A 17810-nucleotide genomic window follows, 5' to 3' on the forward strand; every position below is an offset into this window, starting at 1 on the left:
CCCAGGAGGGCCAAAGGATGGCAGGGGATTAACTGCAAGTAACCAGCCAGGACCACTGATTTACGCTCCGCAGCCTTAGCTCTGCCCCGCAATGCAGAAAGGTGACACGCGAGAACCAGCCCGGAGCTCTCAGACTATTTGAAGGGACAAAACGAACCCCCAACCCTGCACAGAATAACTCATTCTTTAATTAAAACATGACAAGAGAAGTGACATAAGCCTATTATTTGATTTTAAGATCCTGTTCCCATCTACACCAGATGCATTCCTTCTGAGACGACTGACTGTTTGTTTCTGTACTCTGCTTTGCCAGCTCCTCTTTGCACCTGGAGTGCACTTTGATTAGCAGTTTTGAGACTAATTTAGCTGCGTTTTGAAACTTTTCAAAGGGCCAATCTCATGACAAAAATGTTTTTAAAATAGATACCTCCTGGACTATCAATTACAGCACAGAAAAAACAATAAATATTTAAAGGAGAATATTCCCTCTGTCACTTTGCAATGTTTGTCTTGCATTTTTCAGCTCACAAGGGGAAAGCAGGCTGATCACTACCAGTTTTATGCTGGCCGGTTTCCAGTTGCCTTCACTTTCGTTTATATTCAATTTCCACGTTGTTTTCTACAGTTTCTCGTAGGCTGGCTTAGTGAGGCCACAAACGTAAGCTCTGAAATTACAAAGAGTGAAGAAAGAACCACTGATATGTGTGAAAAAAATTAATAGGAATATTATATATGCCTGGTTTTCCTAGGGCTATAGTGACTTTAGATAGTGCAGAAACCCCTCAGCCCTTCAGTGAACACTTTATGCCATCACTGCCTGGGAGAGCAGCAGTCTCGTGCTCCTCCTGCCATGAATGCTTTTCCCCATCCCCTCACCACTGGTTCCCTGGGGCCACCGCAACCATTTGTGTCATTGCAGAGGTTGATATTCCTGTAAAATAGCTCAGGAAGAGAAGTTTTCATTTAAATTGTTTGGTTGCCTGACCTGGTGCAATGCCCAGAGTTACCTGTTCTGGGGCAGGATGTGGTGAGGTACCTTTTCTCCATGGTGGTGACAGTTTGTGACAGCTTATCATGTTCATTGAAATACGGCCTTAGAACCTTCCAGGATATGAAGGATCCTTGTTCTGCAGGACAACACAGAGAAAGGATCAGGTGATGGTTACTCCACGCAGACCTTTAAAGATGAGTTCGGGGTGCAGCCCCCAAGGTGAGACAGCTTTCAAATGAGTCAAAACTTCTCGTATAGGATTCATCCTCCTCTACTGAGTTGTTTGAGGTAGGCAGGCAGCTGTGTGGGGCTTATTCTGTGGTGAGACCCCATCTGCAGTGCTGCCTCCAGCTCTGGGGCCTCAGCACAGGAGAGACACGGAGCTGTTGGAGCAGGGCCAGAGGAGGCCCCGGAGATGCTGGGAGGGCTGGAGCCCCTCTGCTGGGAGGACGGGCTGAGAGAGTTGGGGGGGTTCAGCCTGGAGAAGAGAAGGCTCCGCGGAGACCTCAGAGCCCCTTCCAGTCCCCAAAGGAGCTCCAGAAAAGCTGGGGAAGGACTCTGGATCAGGGAGGGGAGCGACAGGACAAGGGCTAACAGTTTTAAACTGTAAGAGGGCAGATTTAGATTAGAGATTAGGAAGAAATTCTCTGCTGTGAGGGTGGTGAAACACTGTCACAGGTTGCCCAGAGAGGTGGGGGATGCCCCATCCCTGAAAACATTCCAGGCCAGGTTGGACGGGGCTCTGAGCAACCTGGTCTAGTTGAAGATGTCCCCGCTCATGTCAGGGGGTTGGACTAGGTGACCTTTAAAGGTCCCTTCCAACCCAAACCATTCTACAATGCTGGAGATGCTGGGAAGAGAGACTCTTCCAGAGGGACATTCAGGGATGACAGTAAAGAGGTCACATACTCCATGCAAAAGAGAAACGAATCTGATTTACTCCCAGATACAGTGCAATTATCCTAAAAAAGGGTTACACCTGCCCTGGTTCCAAGAAATATCTTCTTCCCCAAAACCAGCTCTGACTATGGGTTTGCTACATGAAGGAAAATGAGTATCGGGGGAATCTAGCCGAAAGATGCCATAATCATGTAAATACACGCATAAACATATATACAGAAACCACCTCAATAACACATACCGTAACAAGTCTCCGTAGCCAGCAAGCCTGTGATGATTCATAGCCGTCACTTCCCTCCCTTGCCCCACTGCCCCCACAATTTGCTGAAGCCCCAGTGGTCATTATTCACTGCAAACTACACAGCTGGATAAACTCAGTGATCAGACAGGTCTTTCCTATTTCTAATGGGAATCCTGCCTGAACTCTGGCCTGCCTGGGTAGCCCTGGGAGAAATTAGCTGATTAAAAATGTCCAGGGGGAGCTGCAAATGGGAAAAGTTTTATTCTTCTAAAATGCAATTGGCAATGCACCATGTTTAGTGAGTTATCACAAGACACTGCATGACCAGAATATTTCATTAAGGCATCTCCTTCCTCCGATTCATTGTCTGTCCCAGGTTTTTTACACCCTGAACTGGGGGAAGTGATGTTTCTCCAGCCAGTGTCCCCAGGAAGGCCAGGCTGGGCTAACACAAAGTGCTTTCTGGTTTTCAGCTCTAGGATGGTATTTGCCTTCCCTTCGCCTCTGAGTACAGTAAGTCTGGTTTTGTGCGTGCTGCCCCCTCTCTGCTCAAGTCTTTTTTTCCTTTCAGTGCAAAGAAGGTACTTAACTCCTAAAATATTAGAGCTAAGATCTGGCATGCTTCGCCGGCAAGCGCTTTCACTGTCACTCCGGGGGAATTCATCGTGGTGAAATCCATCTTACTTGGCTTTCCAGCCGCGTGCCTGCAGACGTCTCCGTCTGAGCTGCATACCCCGTGCTCCCCAGACGTTAGAGTCAAGAGAGGAAAACAGGCACTTCTGAGGTGCAATTCATCTCAGCCCCATGTAGACATTTCTATTAGGTCAGAACCATGCTCTGTTTCTCTTCACTGACTATAAAGGGAGCCTGGGGTGACTAGCTTGCATGGAGGCCTCTTTCATGTAGATGCCTATGTTAGGTGAGATTAATTTTGTCCTGGAAGTCAGTTTGTGTAGAAGTCAGGCACCCAGCTTTATGTCAGAGCTTTGATTTTGGAGCATTACCTGCAAATTTCTTTCTTTGTCCCTGGCTTGTAGAAGCTGCAGAAGGGCTCTGATAGAGGTTAATCAACCCACTGTAACTTTGATAAACCTTGACAGCATCAGACTCTTGTTTCTTTGGTGCGTCATCCCTGGAATTTTGCCCCATCCCTGGAAACATTCAAGGCCAGGGTGGATGGGGCACTAAGCAACCTGATCTAGTCAAAGATGTCCCCCCCCCAAGGTGGGTGGTGGACTAGATGGCCTTTAAAGGTCCCTTTTAACCCAAACTATTCTATTCTACAATTCCATGACTCATGGCAAGTATGAGAGCCCTCTTGGGTCAAGGAAAAGTCATGTTGCTGGTAACTCCTGCAGAAAGCTGACACATCTCTCAAGCAAATCAGGCCATGCAAAGGCAACTGGCCAACTCTGCTTCGCATGCATGCCTATTGGGGATTCAGTGTCCTCTGCTGAGCATGACCTATCACCAGCCCAGTAATGACAAGGTGCAAATGTTGGCAACCTGGACCACGAAGCTCTGGGTTTTTTAATGTAGCTCCAGTGGCCTGCAAAAACCAAATAGAAGAACAATGAGAAGACACAGGCAGAAAGAAATCTATAGACACACAGTGCTAAATCAAAACACCACCACACTGCTAACGCAGATGTCAAAACAAAGTATGAGCTCTGGGATTCATCTTTTGCCAGTTCAGTGCAAACAATTTGGCTCACGGAAATTAAGCGAGGAAATGTAGCTTCAAACATGTCCAGAGAATGAGTGGGGATGTGGATGACATCCAGTTCTTTTGAACTTGGTTGATATTCAGAAAACGAGGCACTGATAGTCACTAGTTGGCTATGGAGGACAGTGGTACATCTCCCCCAGTGCTGCTCCTCCAGCAGGTCTGACTGGTGCAGTAGAACAGTCTCTTGCTGGTGAAATAGCAAACAAGGGAACGACCGTTAAAGGGTGTTTAATGTGTGCATGTCATCCTGATCTAGGTCTCTGATACACGCAAGCCTTCATGAATTGTGGTGTAAGTCATGTAGAGCTGGTGGTGTGCACCAGCACCTCTGCTCAGGAGCCCTCACCTTACCGCTGTCATGCAAGGAGACATGTTTAGACCCAAGTGATGCTTCTAGCTACCTACCACCCACATGGCTCCAGGAACATATAGCAAATATATCCAGTGGGACTTACTATTTAGGGTTTGGTTCCACTTTAACTGGGCTCTTAACAGGGCTAGTTTCTGGTTCACTATTGACTGAACATCTATCTATCTATCTGTCTGTCTGTCTGTCTGTCTATCTATCTATCTATCTATCTATCTATCTATCTATCCCAGAGACTCTGCAGAGACAGTTTGCATCCCCATGCCAAAATCCACGTGCTTCTTGGTGCATCTGTGTTCCCTCTGAGCCAGACACTTGTCCATTAGACACCTGGCCTGAAGTTGAAGTCACGAGGAGCATTTGTCGCTGAGTCTCTAAGGTTTTAATTTCAACCTTGACTGAGGCCATCAATGAAACCCACACATTCCTAGGCAGCCCCCCAAAATTAAGCATGCTTAATTTTGTGCATCACAAAGACTGGGAAAGGCTCTCAGGGTGAGATTTCACCAACTGGGGAGCGTGCAGCCATTTAGCACACTCAGGACAGATGGCCTGCTGAGCCAAAAAGACCTCCACTGAAACAAACCTGCTGCACACCAGCACTGGCACCGCACAGAGACAAAAGAGGTGCTCCAGGGTTGTGTTTTCCCTTGCTAACTGCTGTCAGGTATTTCTCACTCAATGTTAACCACAGAATATTTCCTAGGGTGATGCCGAGTATCCTACAAAGATGATAGTCCGAATGGTGGTGACTGAGGACATCAACAGCTAAAGACGTATCCCAGAACCAACCTGCATTCAAACGATCCTGCCAAAATCATTCCATGGCAGCTGAGATAGCCATTGACCACCCTTTCTGTAGCAGAAAGTCCTTTGCTGCCAGTGAAACCATGGGACAGATCCACTGTCTGCAATTCGATAAGTCTGTTGGAGAACTCCAGTGTAAAAAAAACCCTTCTGGATAGAGAGGATCTATTGGCTATTACCTCTTTCTTCTCATTTCTTTTGAGTCCTCGTCTTCCTGCCCTTCCTTTTTTTCATACTGTTCTTCTGGGTCTTCCTCCTTGTCAGAGATCATGAGTGTCCTCCGATACAACCATTGCAACTTCAGCTCAGGGATAACTTGTAGAGGATTTGCAAAGAGAGATAATACTAGGAGGAAGGTCCCAGCTGTTGTGATTGAACATAGCTGTGCTACTGCATTTCTGTTATTTCCTGATTGTTTTCACAGGGATCCACCAAGGCTGATCTGGAGGAGGCAAAGAACTTGGTTGGGAGGCCAGTTGTATTTGGAGATGATGTGGCAGCAGCCTAGTTGGTAACGTGCAGTGCATACCCTGCCATACGGTCAAGAAAATTGCGACGTACTGCAGACCAAGCAGCTTATTTTGTCTCTCTTCTGTCCTCCTTTCTGCACAGTGATTACAAAACACAATCTCTTTTCTAACACTCATGGACACAGACAGTTGCATCCATCTCACCTAACTTCAGCTACTTACCGTGGAAATGGCCACTTGGGGCTGTTGCTAGAGACAGCGGAAAGGAGACTCTCAGAATTGGTCATTGCATCAGCCCTTAAAGCCTACTCTGGTATGAGCTGCTGTGGAGAGCCGTCAGCTCCTCTAGCCCATTAATTGTCTGGCCTGTTTTAGGCTTCTGCTTCTGGAGAAGATTAATTTAATCAAAGAATTGCTTGCTTGTCTCAGTTGTCTCTAAGGAAACCAGCTCAACCTGTATTTAGTCATCTTAGTCATCCCCTCTTAAGTATGGAGGCACAGAGAATGTGCAGGTCTAGTTAATCCATGAGAAAATGGTGGATAATTTAAGGCTCTTCCCACATGGAAGGTTTTTCTGTTAAAGAATGAAAGACAAACTTGGGGGGATCTAGTTAGAGGGAACTGCCCAGAGGATCTTGTTGGGTCTTTCTTCTCAGGAATAATTTTTTAATCTTGTTTCCAGAAGTCTAGGGTGTTTGCCTCTGCTGGGAGTGGTAGACACAGCTCTGGTGAAGTTCAGTGGGATTTTAGACCACTGGTTAGTCAATGATCTGGTTCAACTCCAGAGGGATCATGTTGGCTCTTCTGCCTGGGACTTCAGCAGCTGTATCAGTAAGACGAAAGTAACTCATTAAGGCAGAAGTTGCCTAGACCTTGATCCCCTCTCCCAGTAGTATAAGGACAGCTACAAAGGTGTCCAAACAAGCACTGACAAGTAAACCACATGCGGATAGAAAGTTCTCTGGGGAAGCCAGGAATACAGGAAAAAGCTTGAAATGATGCAAGCACAGTCCTGTGGTTAAACAGCCAATCTGTCTTCTGCATAAGGATTTTTGCATGACCCTTGGAGAAGTCAATCAATCTTTAAATTTCTTCGTTCCCTCTTTGCAAAGTGGAGGGAACTCCATCTGTCTACACAATTGCAGGTTCTTCAGGACAAGGACTCTCTTCTTACCCAAGTAAGTTAAGGCACCACAAAGCCCCGATCTCAGCTCACGTTTCTAAACAAAAGTGACACGCAAAAATCAAGAATTTACATACCCAAATAGAATAACAATTGAGAAATACCTCAGTCTGAAGTTACAGCAACAAAGTCTTGCTTCAGATGTGAAAAAACAATTGCACGCTGCTGTCAGACCTCAGTGCGAGAGGAAGGGAAAGACTGTACTGTAAATCCTTACTGTTTGCTTTTTAGATTTCTTTGTTCCTTCGCCATTGGCTTGTAAACCATTAAGACATGCAGTAAAAGCTACATTTTCTTTCCTCTAGGCTTTTGCATGGTGCCATTGGAGTTGCAAGGTAGTGCTAGTGAGAACAGCATATTTCCCTTGGCACTGTGGCATTTTCTTTTCATACTGAATGCAACAGCAGTAAGCTGAGTTTAAGTCCATAACCACTAGCTGAACACTCATTGACACCAAAGAAGAAAGCAAGGAGCTGGCTGTCCTCACGTTGAAAGTGGACAGACTCCACTGGAATAATCAAAGTCAGAGACTTTGGCTCAAGAGAAGCAAAAATCTAGGGCGTGCAGATCTAGGACTAGATCTACACGAATGCAATAATCCCTTTCCACTGGCATGGTTCAGTCATTGAAGACAATACTTGTAATCCTAACAATGAAGAAGATCCATTTTTTTTGCCATATAAGCAGTGTGGCAGATTCTGTACAAACTCAGTGCCTAGTCCACAACCTTGTAGTCAAAGAAACAAAAGGGACAACCCAAGCCACTCTATGATTCTGTGACTTCATCTGCTCGGTTCTTTGCCCCAGACTCATCTCCATGCCTTGTATTCTGTCAGATGTTTTTCAAACCTGGTATTATAAGTTCTGACCAAGAGTTTACATCTACTTCAGGCAAGTTAGTTATTATCCTCACAGCAGAGGTGCCTGGATGAGCCCTAGTGAGTGAGTGAATTCCTACATGTTGCCGACTGAGCCCTCAAGATGTGTAAAGATCATAGAATAATTAGAATAGAATAGAATAGAATAGAATAGAATAGAATAGAATAGAATAGAATAGAATAGAATAGAATGGTTTGGGTTGGAAGATCATCTGGTTCCAACCCCCTGCCGTGGGCAGGGACACTAGAGCAGGTTGCTCAAATCCCCATCCAGTCTGGTGATGCTACGAACAATGTGAAATCTCCGATGCTTGTTACTGTGGCATGACAGGCACATTAGGACAAACCTGCATGATGGCTGTTTGTCAGCTGCAGAGGAAACTAGCAGTTTCATTGTGTTGAGATGGATGTGTCCTCCTTCTCTGTTCACCGTTCTTCTCCTTTTCCTCCTTTTGGCAAACGGTCTTGTAAACTTTCTGAGATGAGGACTGCCTTTAACAGGAGTCTGTGCAAGGCTCAGCCTGTTTGTAGCCATATCCCTGCTTAGGACTATTCAGTGCTACTGTGACATAAATAATACACTCTTTATTAATAAACAGATAAGAAGTTCCCTAGGTCTTAGTTCACTTGGACTATACCCCAGTTCAGGAATTATCTCACAGGTGAGTTCCTCTTCCAATCACATGTGGTCCCGCCAGCAACTCCCACAGTTACTTACACATGAAAATAATATTAGGAAAACATTTACTGTAAGCTTTAGCTTAATTTAGTAGAATTTAGCAGCTGGAAATAACACGGAGGAGCCAGCACCTTGCAAAGAGCCAGCACTACACAGACCACCAGCAAGTGCTCCACAGACCTCAGTTTGGAAAGTGATGAGACAGATGGAAGTCATTATTTTGTTTTGAACAAAATACCATCTGGAGCCAACATTTGCTGTCTGTTACTTCTGAGTAAATCCAGAGAAACTCCATTGTGTTCCTTAATAATCAGTCCTGGGACCAATCTTATTAAATATTTTCCTTAATGAACTTGGCAGAAAGAAGTAGGCGCCTGGTCATGAGATCTGCTGATGACACAAACTTGAGCGACTGTAGTGCTATTGCAGAGGAGGATCAGAATATGATATGGGAAGATCTGGATGACCTTGAAGGAAGGCTGAGTAAGAGAAATGGCTGAATTTTAACAGTAACAAAGAGTAAGAGACTGCACTTAGAAACTAAGGTGGAAGCTCATTGGCTGGAGGTAATAGTAGAGGAAAAAGGACTTGAATTAATCCATCTGAGCACAGCGGTCTTAAAAAGAACAACTGCAGTTGTTCTCAGGCAAGAGGTTTCCAGTAGAGACAGGGAAGTGTTCGTACCATTACACAGAGAGCAGCTGAGACATCATCTAAACTACTGTAAAGTTCTGGTCACCCAAATTCAAGCAAGATGAGTTGAAAGTTGAAGAGGTGCAAAGGGACCATAGAGTGCACTTCATGAACAGCAGCTAAAGAGCCCAGCTTTTTCAGCTAAGGAAACCAAGTAGACTCATAAACTACAACTCTACTAGTAAATTAAACATTCACAAGATGGTTCTATGACACTGAAGTCCACCAGGAAGGAATAAACCATTTCCAGGGTGGTTATATGGAAATATATTTTGCTGATTGGGCAGTCCATGACCTAGGCTAATTTCAGGAACATCCTTAGCATTGCTTGCGAGTTTCCCAGCTGGCACAAGCTGAAGTTTTGCCATTGATGTTCCAGCAACTGCACAGTCATGACTGAGTGTTCCAGGCAGTGTTTACATCAGGAGAGAAAAATCAGCAAAGGAGAGAAGACATTCAAGCTGAAGGAGTAGCTGGCAAAAAAAGAAGCAGCTATTGCATAGACCTGAGCAAGTTTGGGGTAGAAATTAAAAGACGGGGGTTTGCCCTCCTGTATTTAGGTGTGCATGTCTGTATGCATCTGCACTGGGGTGAAGGGAACGCACACACGGGGTGACCATTCCACTATAAGATGGTGTCTAAGCTACACCATCAAGACAGTTGGCTTCTGGAGCTGCTTACTTCTGTCCTTTGGTACCAAACGCACAAGTGAGACTTACACGTCTCATATATAGATATCTCTGCTAGGGGAAATTAAACCCAACCTAGAAGTTTTCCAACTATCCAGGGAGGAAATTCTAGAGCAGACTTCCGAGGCATTCAAGGAGCACATGCAGCCACTTGCCAGTATTTGCCTTCTAGAAGAGGACACCATCAACATGAAGAGGACATCAACATGTGTCTGAGACTAAGGCAGAGGTCCCCAGCCAATTGAAATTGATGTAATCTTTGGAGCTACACTGATTTACAAGGGCAATAATCTTGTTCATCAATGTTTCTGTTAGCACAAACAATGAATCGTGTTTTTTCAAAACGCTTTGTCCTGTACCTGAGTGTACCTTGTACCTGTCTCAATTTACACTGGGGCGACTCCACTGATTTTAGCGAAACTGCTTGTTATTGTCATTCACATAGTAAAAGAATTAGTAATCAAAATTATAATAATTAACTCCAAAACTTATTCTTTTCCAGTTAATAGTGACAAAATACAAAATTCCTTGTGCAGTTAATACAGTGACAAAAGGGAGAACTGTCTCAAGTCCATGAGCATCCTTTGAGGTTTATAAAGTTCACATGTTTTATACCTTGCTTGCTTGCACAGCACAGGTGGTGTATCCCTCTGAAACGTGCCTGAGTAGTGAGCCAGATGGATGGGCAGAGGAGAAAAGCCCATTAGTGCGTCCACTAGCCACTCAACCAGCTCAGCTGTCTGCCCCAACCATGAAACCTGTTTTTTTCTAGGAAATCTCCGGCATGGATCAGAGAGCTACCGGGACAGCAAATACATTGAATGACCTGAATACATTTGATATGGAACTCTTGGAATGGGTCCAGAGGAGGCCACGACGATGATCCAAGGGCTGGAGCCCCTCTGCTGTGAGGACAGACTGAGAGAGTTGGGGGTGTTCAGCCTGGAGAAGAGAAGGCTCCAGGGAGACCTTAGAGCCCCTTCCAGTCCCTAAAGTGGGCCTATAGGAGAGATGGGGAGGGACTCTTTGTGAGTGAGTGTAGTGAAAGGGTGAGGGGGAAGAGTTTTAAACTGAAAGAGGGGAGATTTAGATTAGAGATTAGGAAGAAATTGTTTATTGTGAGGGTGGTGAGCCCCTGGCCCAGGTTGCCCAGAGAAGCTGTGGCTGCCCCATCCCTGGAGGTGTTCAAGGCCAGGTTGGCCGGGGCTTTGAGCAACCTGGTCTGGTGGGAGGTGTCCCTGCCCAGGGGAAGGGGTTGGAACTGGATGATCTTTAAAGACCCTTCCAACCCAAACCATTCTATGATTCTATGACCCTCTCAGCTGGGACATGCGAGCCCCTAGGTAATTGAATCTCCACTTCCTATTACAGCTTGTGGAGAGTGTGGGGTTAAATCACAACATGCACAGACAACAGATTCAGACCAAGATTTCCATGAGAGACCCTACACCCTGAATCATTGCCTTGCCGCGGTGGCTAAGGGTGCAAGGAAGAATAGGAGTCACTGTAGTAGGTACACCATAGACACACACACAGCTTCTCCCACCTTACACATATATCTGTATATGGCTGCAGGGGTAACAGACATAGCACAAGCACACAGATGTACGCGTACCCTTTGATCATCCTGCTTGCTTTTCTCAGAGCTATTCAGCCTCAGCTGCACTTGGTTTAACAGCAGTCAAGCTCTGATGACATGCACGTTAAATCCTTGCCTTACAAGACTGGTGGAAGAAAGAACATTAATAAACGTGCTGATTTCCAAGCTGCACAGCACGATGGTCCATGTTTTCCAGTGCTGTTTCCTCCTGATTCCAGCCTTGCAACATCTTGCCTTTCAGACCTATCCCCTAGCTTGAGCCAGCAGACTGATTTTTTAATATTTTTTTTCATAAGTGTTCCCAGTTTATAATTGGGGGACAGGGGAGAGAAAAGAGACGATGATGATGATGACTAGCATATGCACCATGTGCCCCAGAGCAGGAAACAGCAGGGATGATGTGTTCATGGTGCAACTTCTTAGTGCAACATGTGCTTCATCTGTCTTTTTCTGCACTACAATTTCTTTCTTCTGCTCACTCCTCTGTGCTTTGATGATTTTTGGTGGGTTTTTTGCTTTCCTGCCAACATTGCTTGAGAGGCAGGGTTTCCAGCTCCACAGCTCCTGGGCAGTCCTGCCACACAAACTGCTCAATGTCATCAGTGTCTGGGTTATGAAAGCATTTTCCTTTGAGGTAATACAGCCATATGGATTGCCTGAAGACAAGTGGTTTCATTTCCAGCTCTGGAGCTGATCTGCAGTATGATTTCTGTGGGCCCAAGGGCACCAGAGCTGAAGTTAGCTCTTTGCTGTCCTACGCGTCAGGTTTCTAGTTCCTTCAGACTTCTAGAATTTTGTAAATGGGACTTTGGAGATGCTGATGGCCTTCATACTGAGACAAGGTGGGATGAGTCTTGGATTTGCAGATGCACAGAAGGGAGGTTGAAAAGCCCATGATAGGAATACCCATTTTGGACAAGTCCGCTTGGACTCTCTGATTTCCTACAATGAAATTAGAATCTTCTAGCTTCTGGATTCAGGTTTTCTGGACAATCTGCTGCCAGGAGACTTCCCAAGCTGCTTTCCTTGTCCCTTCAACTTCGGGAATCCAACAGGCTTGAAAGCAATAGTCTCTGGCTATGGGGCAATTCACGTGGCTGGATGGCTCCAGACCTCTGGGCTGTGAAAGCTGCAGGAGACCCTGGTAGCCGAAAGCTGAAAGGACAGGACTGACACAGTGATGTTTGAGAATTTTGCTAAGGTGTCTTCAGAACCCCTTCGCACGACAAAGAGAAGGCTCAATGTGTTCAGACTACCCACTAACATGAATTATTTCTCATGGTGTGCCAACACAGCCTATCTAGAAACGAGCTTTGTGTCTCTCATTTCCTGGGTCACCCTTCTTTTTATTTTGTGTTCACCACATGGGATCACAAGCGAGAATCTCTGATTATCATTTACCAGAGTTTGGACAACACAGAAAGACTTGATGCTTCCACTCCACCTTGAGAAAACTGCCTTCATATTTGGCTACCCAGCAGTGGAACAAGAAGACCACTGCCAAGTGAATACATCATTGCCACAATATATGGTTGCTGACAAACCATAAGGCAGAGAGGAAGGTTTCAAAGCCCTGGGCTTGGACCAAGAAACTGTGCTGAGATTGCACAGTGCTGGGTAGACTGCTGGGGATGTTTTAAAAGGGTATCATGACATAAACCATCATCCAGTGCTCTCCAAAACCTCACTGAGATACAGGTTTACCTCCTTCATCCCTAGGAACATTATTTGTGCTCTGTATTTTAGATAGCAAGTCCCTATTTCAGGAGCCTGTTAGAAGCAGGTAGGCTGTTCTGCATTCCTGCAGTCCCAGTGGTCAGACTAACAGGAATGGCCTTGCTGGAGTGAGACTAAGTCATCTGCATAGTGTGCAGAAAGCTTGTTTACGCTTACCTAGCACATTGTTTGTTTGCAGCTCTTTCCGCACTCTCCAATGATAGAATCACAGAATCACAGAATGGTTCGAGTTGGAAGGGTCCTTAAACATCATCCAGTTACAACCCCCTGCCCTGGGCAGGGACACCTCCCACCAGACCAGGTTGCTCCAAGCCCCGTCCAACCTGGCCTTGAACCCCTCCAGGGATGGGGCAGCCACAGCTTCTCTGGGCAACCTGGGCCAGGGGCTCACCGCCCTCACAGCAAAGAATTTCTGCCTGAGATCTCATCTCAATCTCCCCTCTTCCAGTTTGAAGCCATTACCCCTTGTCTTATTACAACATGCCCTGCTGAAAAGTCTGTCCCCGTCTTTCCTGTAGGCCCCCTTTAACTACTGAAAGGCCCCAATAAGGTCTCCCCGGAGCCAATCTCCAGTGCAAAAACAAATAAACGAAACCACACCTCAGTATCCTTAGATTCTGGGCTAAAACATGGGCAATATCAGTAGTAGAATCTCAGGATTCAACAAAAGCTTTTCTTCTCCCGTGGGATTCACCCCTCTGTTATGTGTTACCCAACATATAGTCCAGCAGTTCTTCAGAAACTGGTTCAAGCTTTCTGGTGCAAAGGCCCGTGTCCAATGCAAACATGCTGAGTGCAAGAGGCAAACAGATGAGTGCTCGAGGGCCATGGTCTTCCCGCATGTTCACTTGGGTAGTTTAGACACATTTCCAAAAAACTATAGTCCCCAGGGACATTCCTCTCTCTGCAAGGGAATGTGCTTGTTAAGCCAGGAAGAGAAAAAACCACCTCAGAAATGAAACAGGTTGTTCTCCAGCACTTAGAGTGAGGGATGGAGGCCACTAACACAGCCCTCAGTCCAGGTAACACATCTCTTCATCATCAGACTTGTCTGGAGACCAAAACCTCAGCTTCTGATCCACTCTGACCTTGGACCCAGCCCAGGAGTGATTGTGGGCAGAACCACCTTGGCATCCCTGTGCTCAGGACAACTTCAGCAACCAAACCCCAGAAAAGGAGTTTGGAGAGTGATGGCATGCACTCGTAAAGGGAAGAAGATAGGGAAGCATGAAATACAGGCCCTGAATTTGGAAAGCAGTAACAGGGATAAGGTGTGAACAGAAGAGAATTAGTGATAAGGAGTCAGATAGATTACTGAAAAGACCTTTTAGGAGGCATAATTTAAAAATAAAAACAAATAAAATGAGGGAACCTCCTTTTAAACGTTGAATGGGGAGTGTCTCAACCCAAAGGGCTGGTCGTGGGATAGATGCTTCCTAGCAGCATCCCATTTCCACAGCCCACGTGCTGCAGGATTTATAGCTCCACACTGAAGGATCCAATAGCTGCAGCTGTTTGGCTCTGTGAAATAGGCTAGGGACAATTTTTCAACCCTGAGCATGACTGGCACAACATCTTTTGTGTCCATACAGCTGATCCTTCTTACCTTCTTTCTCAGGTAGCTTGGTGCTGGGTCCCAACTTGCTGAGCTAATCTCCTGAGCCTGAAACTTCTCAGTGGTTTGAGAGTCATGGCCAGGCTCTCTTCAGTCTCCTTGCAAATCCACTGATTAATTAGACTGCCCTGGAGCTTTAAACCTCCTTCTCCCACATGGACATGGCCCTTCTGGACTGCAGCCGGACTCTTCAGGGGTGCATGATAGATCCAGCACATAAGGTACCTGCCAAGATAGCTTTTGCAAAGGGTCCCTGAAAACACCATTACTCTGGTTGCCTCCCCGTTGACCTACAACACTTCACTCACTGCCACAGAACAAACAGACAGCAGCTCCTGTAAGCCAGGAAGACGGAGTCACTCACCAGCCTTTGCGCTGTGCATTGAACATCTGGTTGTTGATAGCGGAATGAATAAGCTGGAGGGCTGATGTGAACCAGATTGTTTGCGCTCCGTCCAAAAATTCCTCTGCAAGCTTCCAGTGTCGACTTTTGGCTTATCTTTCACACACAGCCTCTCTGGGCACTTTCTGGGAAACCAGGAGAAGTACGGATTTGCACCAGCTGAGAAGAAGGATTTGTCATGCTCATCATGCTATGCTTTCATCTCAGTGGATGAGTTTGGGCTTGATTAAGGACACAATCCTCCATGTCTTTGGAGGGAGGAGAGGCACTCCCTCAAGCTCCAAAGCAAGTGGAGTAAGAAGGGGCAGGGAGAAAGGGACTGTGAAAAGGACTCTGCTTCCTATAGAGGATGGAGAATGAGCCCAAAGTGTGTGGAGACAGAAGGAGCTGGAGGCTAGCTCAGAAGCCATGTGTGAAGCCCCAGCACACTCCTGAAGTCAGGCCGTGTTCACTGTGGCCAAGGGCTGGGATTCAGTATTTGCATCTGCCCTGTCCACCGTTTTGCCAGACTCTGAGGATTACTGCAGAGCAAAGTCTGGCCAGTAGGTTGCTATTGAATGCTTATCCCTCTCTGAAGGTGAGGCAGGTTTTTTTTCTAAGCCCTCTTCCTCAAAAACAAGCGAATAAAAAATGCCCTGGCCCGGCAGGAGGGAATCACAGGTCTGCCACCCAGTCTCCACCTTCATGAAGAAAGTGGGCCATAAATTCTGCACAAGCTCCAGGGCAAAGCAACTCCCTTTTCCCCTTCATGATGTTTTTTTGACATATTGACATCATAAATTCGAGAACGAATACATTGTTTTTTAAAAATACTTTAAAATTTACTTAAGCCCTGGCTAGGTGATGTTCAGCATTCACAAATCATAGAATCGCAGAATCACAGAATGGTTAGAGTTGGAAGGAACCTTAAAGATCACCTGGTTCCAACCCCGTTCCATGGGCAAAGACACCTCTAACTAGGAAAGACAGGGTGTCTCTTTCTTTAACCAGCCATCCTTGGTGTGACTTACAAATCTCAGGACCTCTGGAATAACCACTGAGCAAATGGGCTTTCAAAAAACAGCGCCCAGCCTCCTCCTAACAGAAGCATAAAGGGAAGCAATTCCAGGAGAAAATCCATCATGGGCTGCTGAGTTTATCAACAGCACTAGCTGTGTCATCTGCAGAGGGCAAGAGGTAGCGCCAATCTACAGCATCAAGGCCATCACAGTCTGATCCTTGGTGCCCAACACTGGCACTCTTCCTTTCTCTGCTCTGCCTTCCACCCGGCTGTAATTTGTTCCTTGGATATTAATGGTTGCTTATAATGACTTCTCAAGAGGAAACTTTAGTCCAGGATCTCTATTATGTCCTACTCTGGACAAAATGAACCAAAAAAGGCTTTTTTTATAGCTGAGAGAACAATATATTCTCTTTAGCATTGCATAGTCAAGATACTGAGTAGACACGGCAAGAAATCATGAGGTTCCTTTGCAGCAAGGATGATTCAGGGTCGACATTAAGAAAAACTTGCTAGCACTCTGGAATCAGCTGTCTGAGTTCTCTGTGGTCTCCAACACTGCAGGTCATTAAGCAACACCTCTTTAATTAGACATTATAAGGTAAGTCTTCTTTGGGAATGGACCTTTCTTGGTCCAGAAAGACAAGCCAAGTGTGGTGCGTTGACCCTGGCTGGATGCCAGGTGCCCACCAATGCAGCTCTGTTGCTCCCCTCCTCAGCTAGACAGGGGAGAAAAAATATAACAAAAGGCTCAAGGGTGGAGATAAGCACTCAGCAATTACCATCATGGGCAAAACAGACTGGACTTAGGGAAATTAGTTTAATTTATTTCCAATCCAATCCAACCAGGGTAGAATAATGAGAAATAAAATCAAATCTTAAAAACACCTTCCCCCCATCCCTCCTTTCTTCCCGGACTCAACTTCACTCCCAATGTCTCTACCTCCTTCCACCCAGTGGTGCAGGGAAATGGGGAATGGAGGTTGTGGTCAGTTCATCACATGTTGTCTCTGCTTCTCCTTCCTCCTCAGAGGGAGGACTCCTCATACTCTTCCCCTGCTCCAGCCTGGGGTCCCTCTCATGGGACACAGTTCTCCACGAAGTTCTCCAGTGTGAGTCTTTCCCACAGGCTGCAGTTCTTCACTAGTTACTCCAGCGTGGGTCCCCTGCAGGGTCACAAATTCTGCCAGAAAATCTGCTCCAGCATGGGCTCCTCTCTCCATGAGGCCACAGGTCCTGCTGGGAACCTGCTCCAGTTCAGGTTCTCCACAGAGCCACAGGCTCCTTCAAGCATCCACCTGCTCCACTGTGGACCTCCATGGGCTGCAGGAGGACAGCGTGCATCACCACGGTCTTCACCACGGGCTGTAGGGGAATCTCTGCTCTGGTGCCCGGAGCACCTCCTCCCCCTCCTTCTTCACTGACCTTGGTGTCTGCAGGGTCATTGCTTTCACATCTTCTCACTCCTCTCTCTGACTGCAATTGCTGTTGCACAGTAAGTTTTTCCCTTTCTTAAACATGTTCTCCCAGAGGCGCTACCACCATTGCTGGTGTGCTTGGCCTTGGCCAGTCGTGGGTCCATCTTGAATCACACTGGCATTGGCTCTATCGGACATGGGGGAAGCTTCTAGCAGCTTCTGACAGAATCCTCCCCTATGGCACCCCCACTACCAAAACCTTGCCACACAAACCCGATATGCCAAGTAATGCTTCAAGATGCCTTTCAGTTTTATTTCTCTATAGGTTCACAAATTGCCTTTGGAGCCAGCGCATAACCTTGAATCCTCCCAGAAAAGAGTGCATGAACATCTGCTGCTCTTCTGGGAAG

Source organism: Chroicocephalus ridibundus, chromosome 1, assembly GCF_963924245.1.
Source record: "Chroicocephalus ridibundus chromosome 1, bChrRid1.1, whole genome shotgun sequence".
NCBI classification, from domain to species: Eukaryota; Metazoa; Chordata; class Aves; order Charadriiformes; family Laridae; genus Chroicocephalus; species Chroicocephalus ridibundus.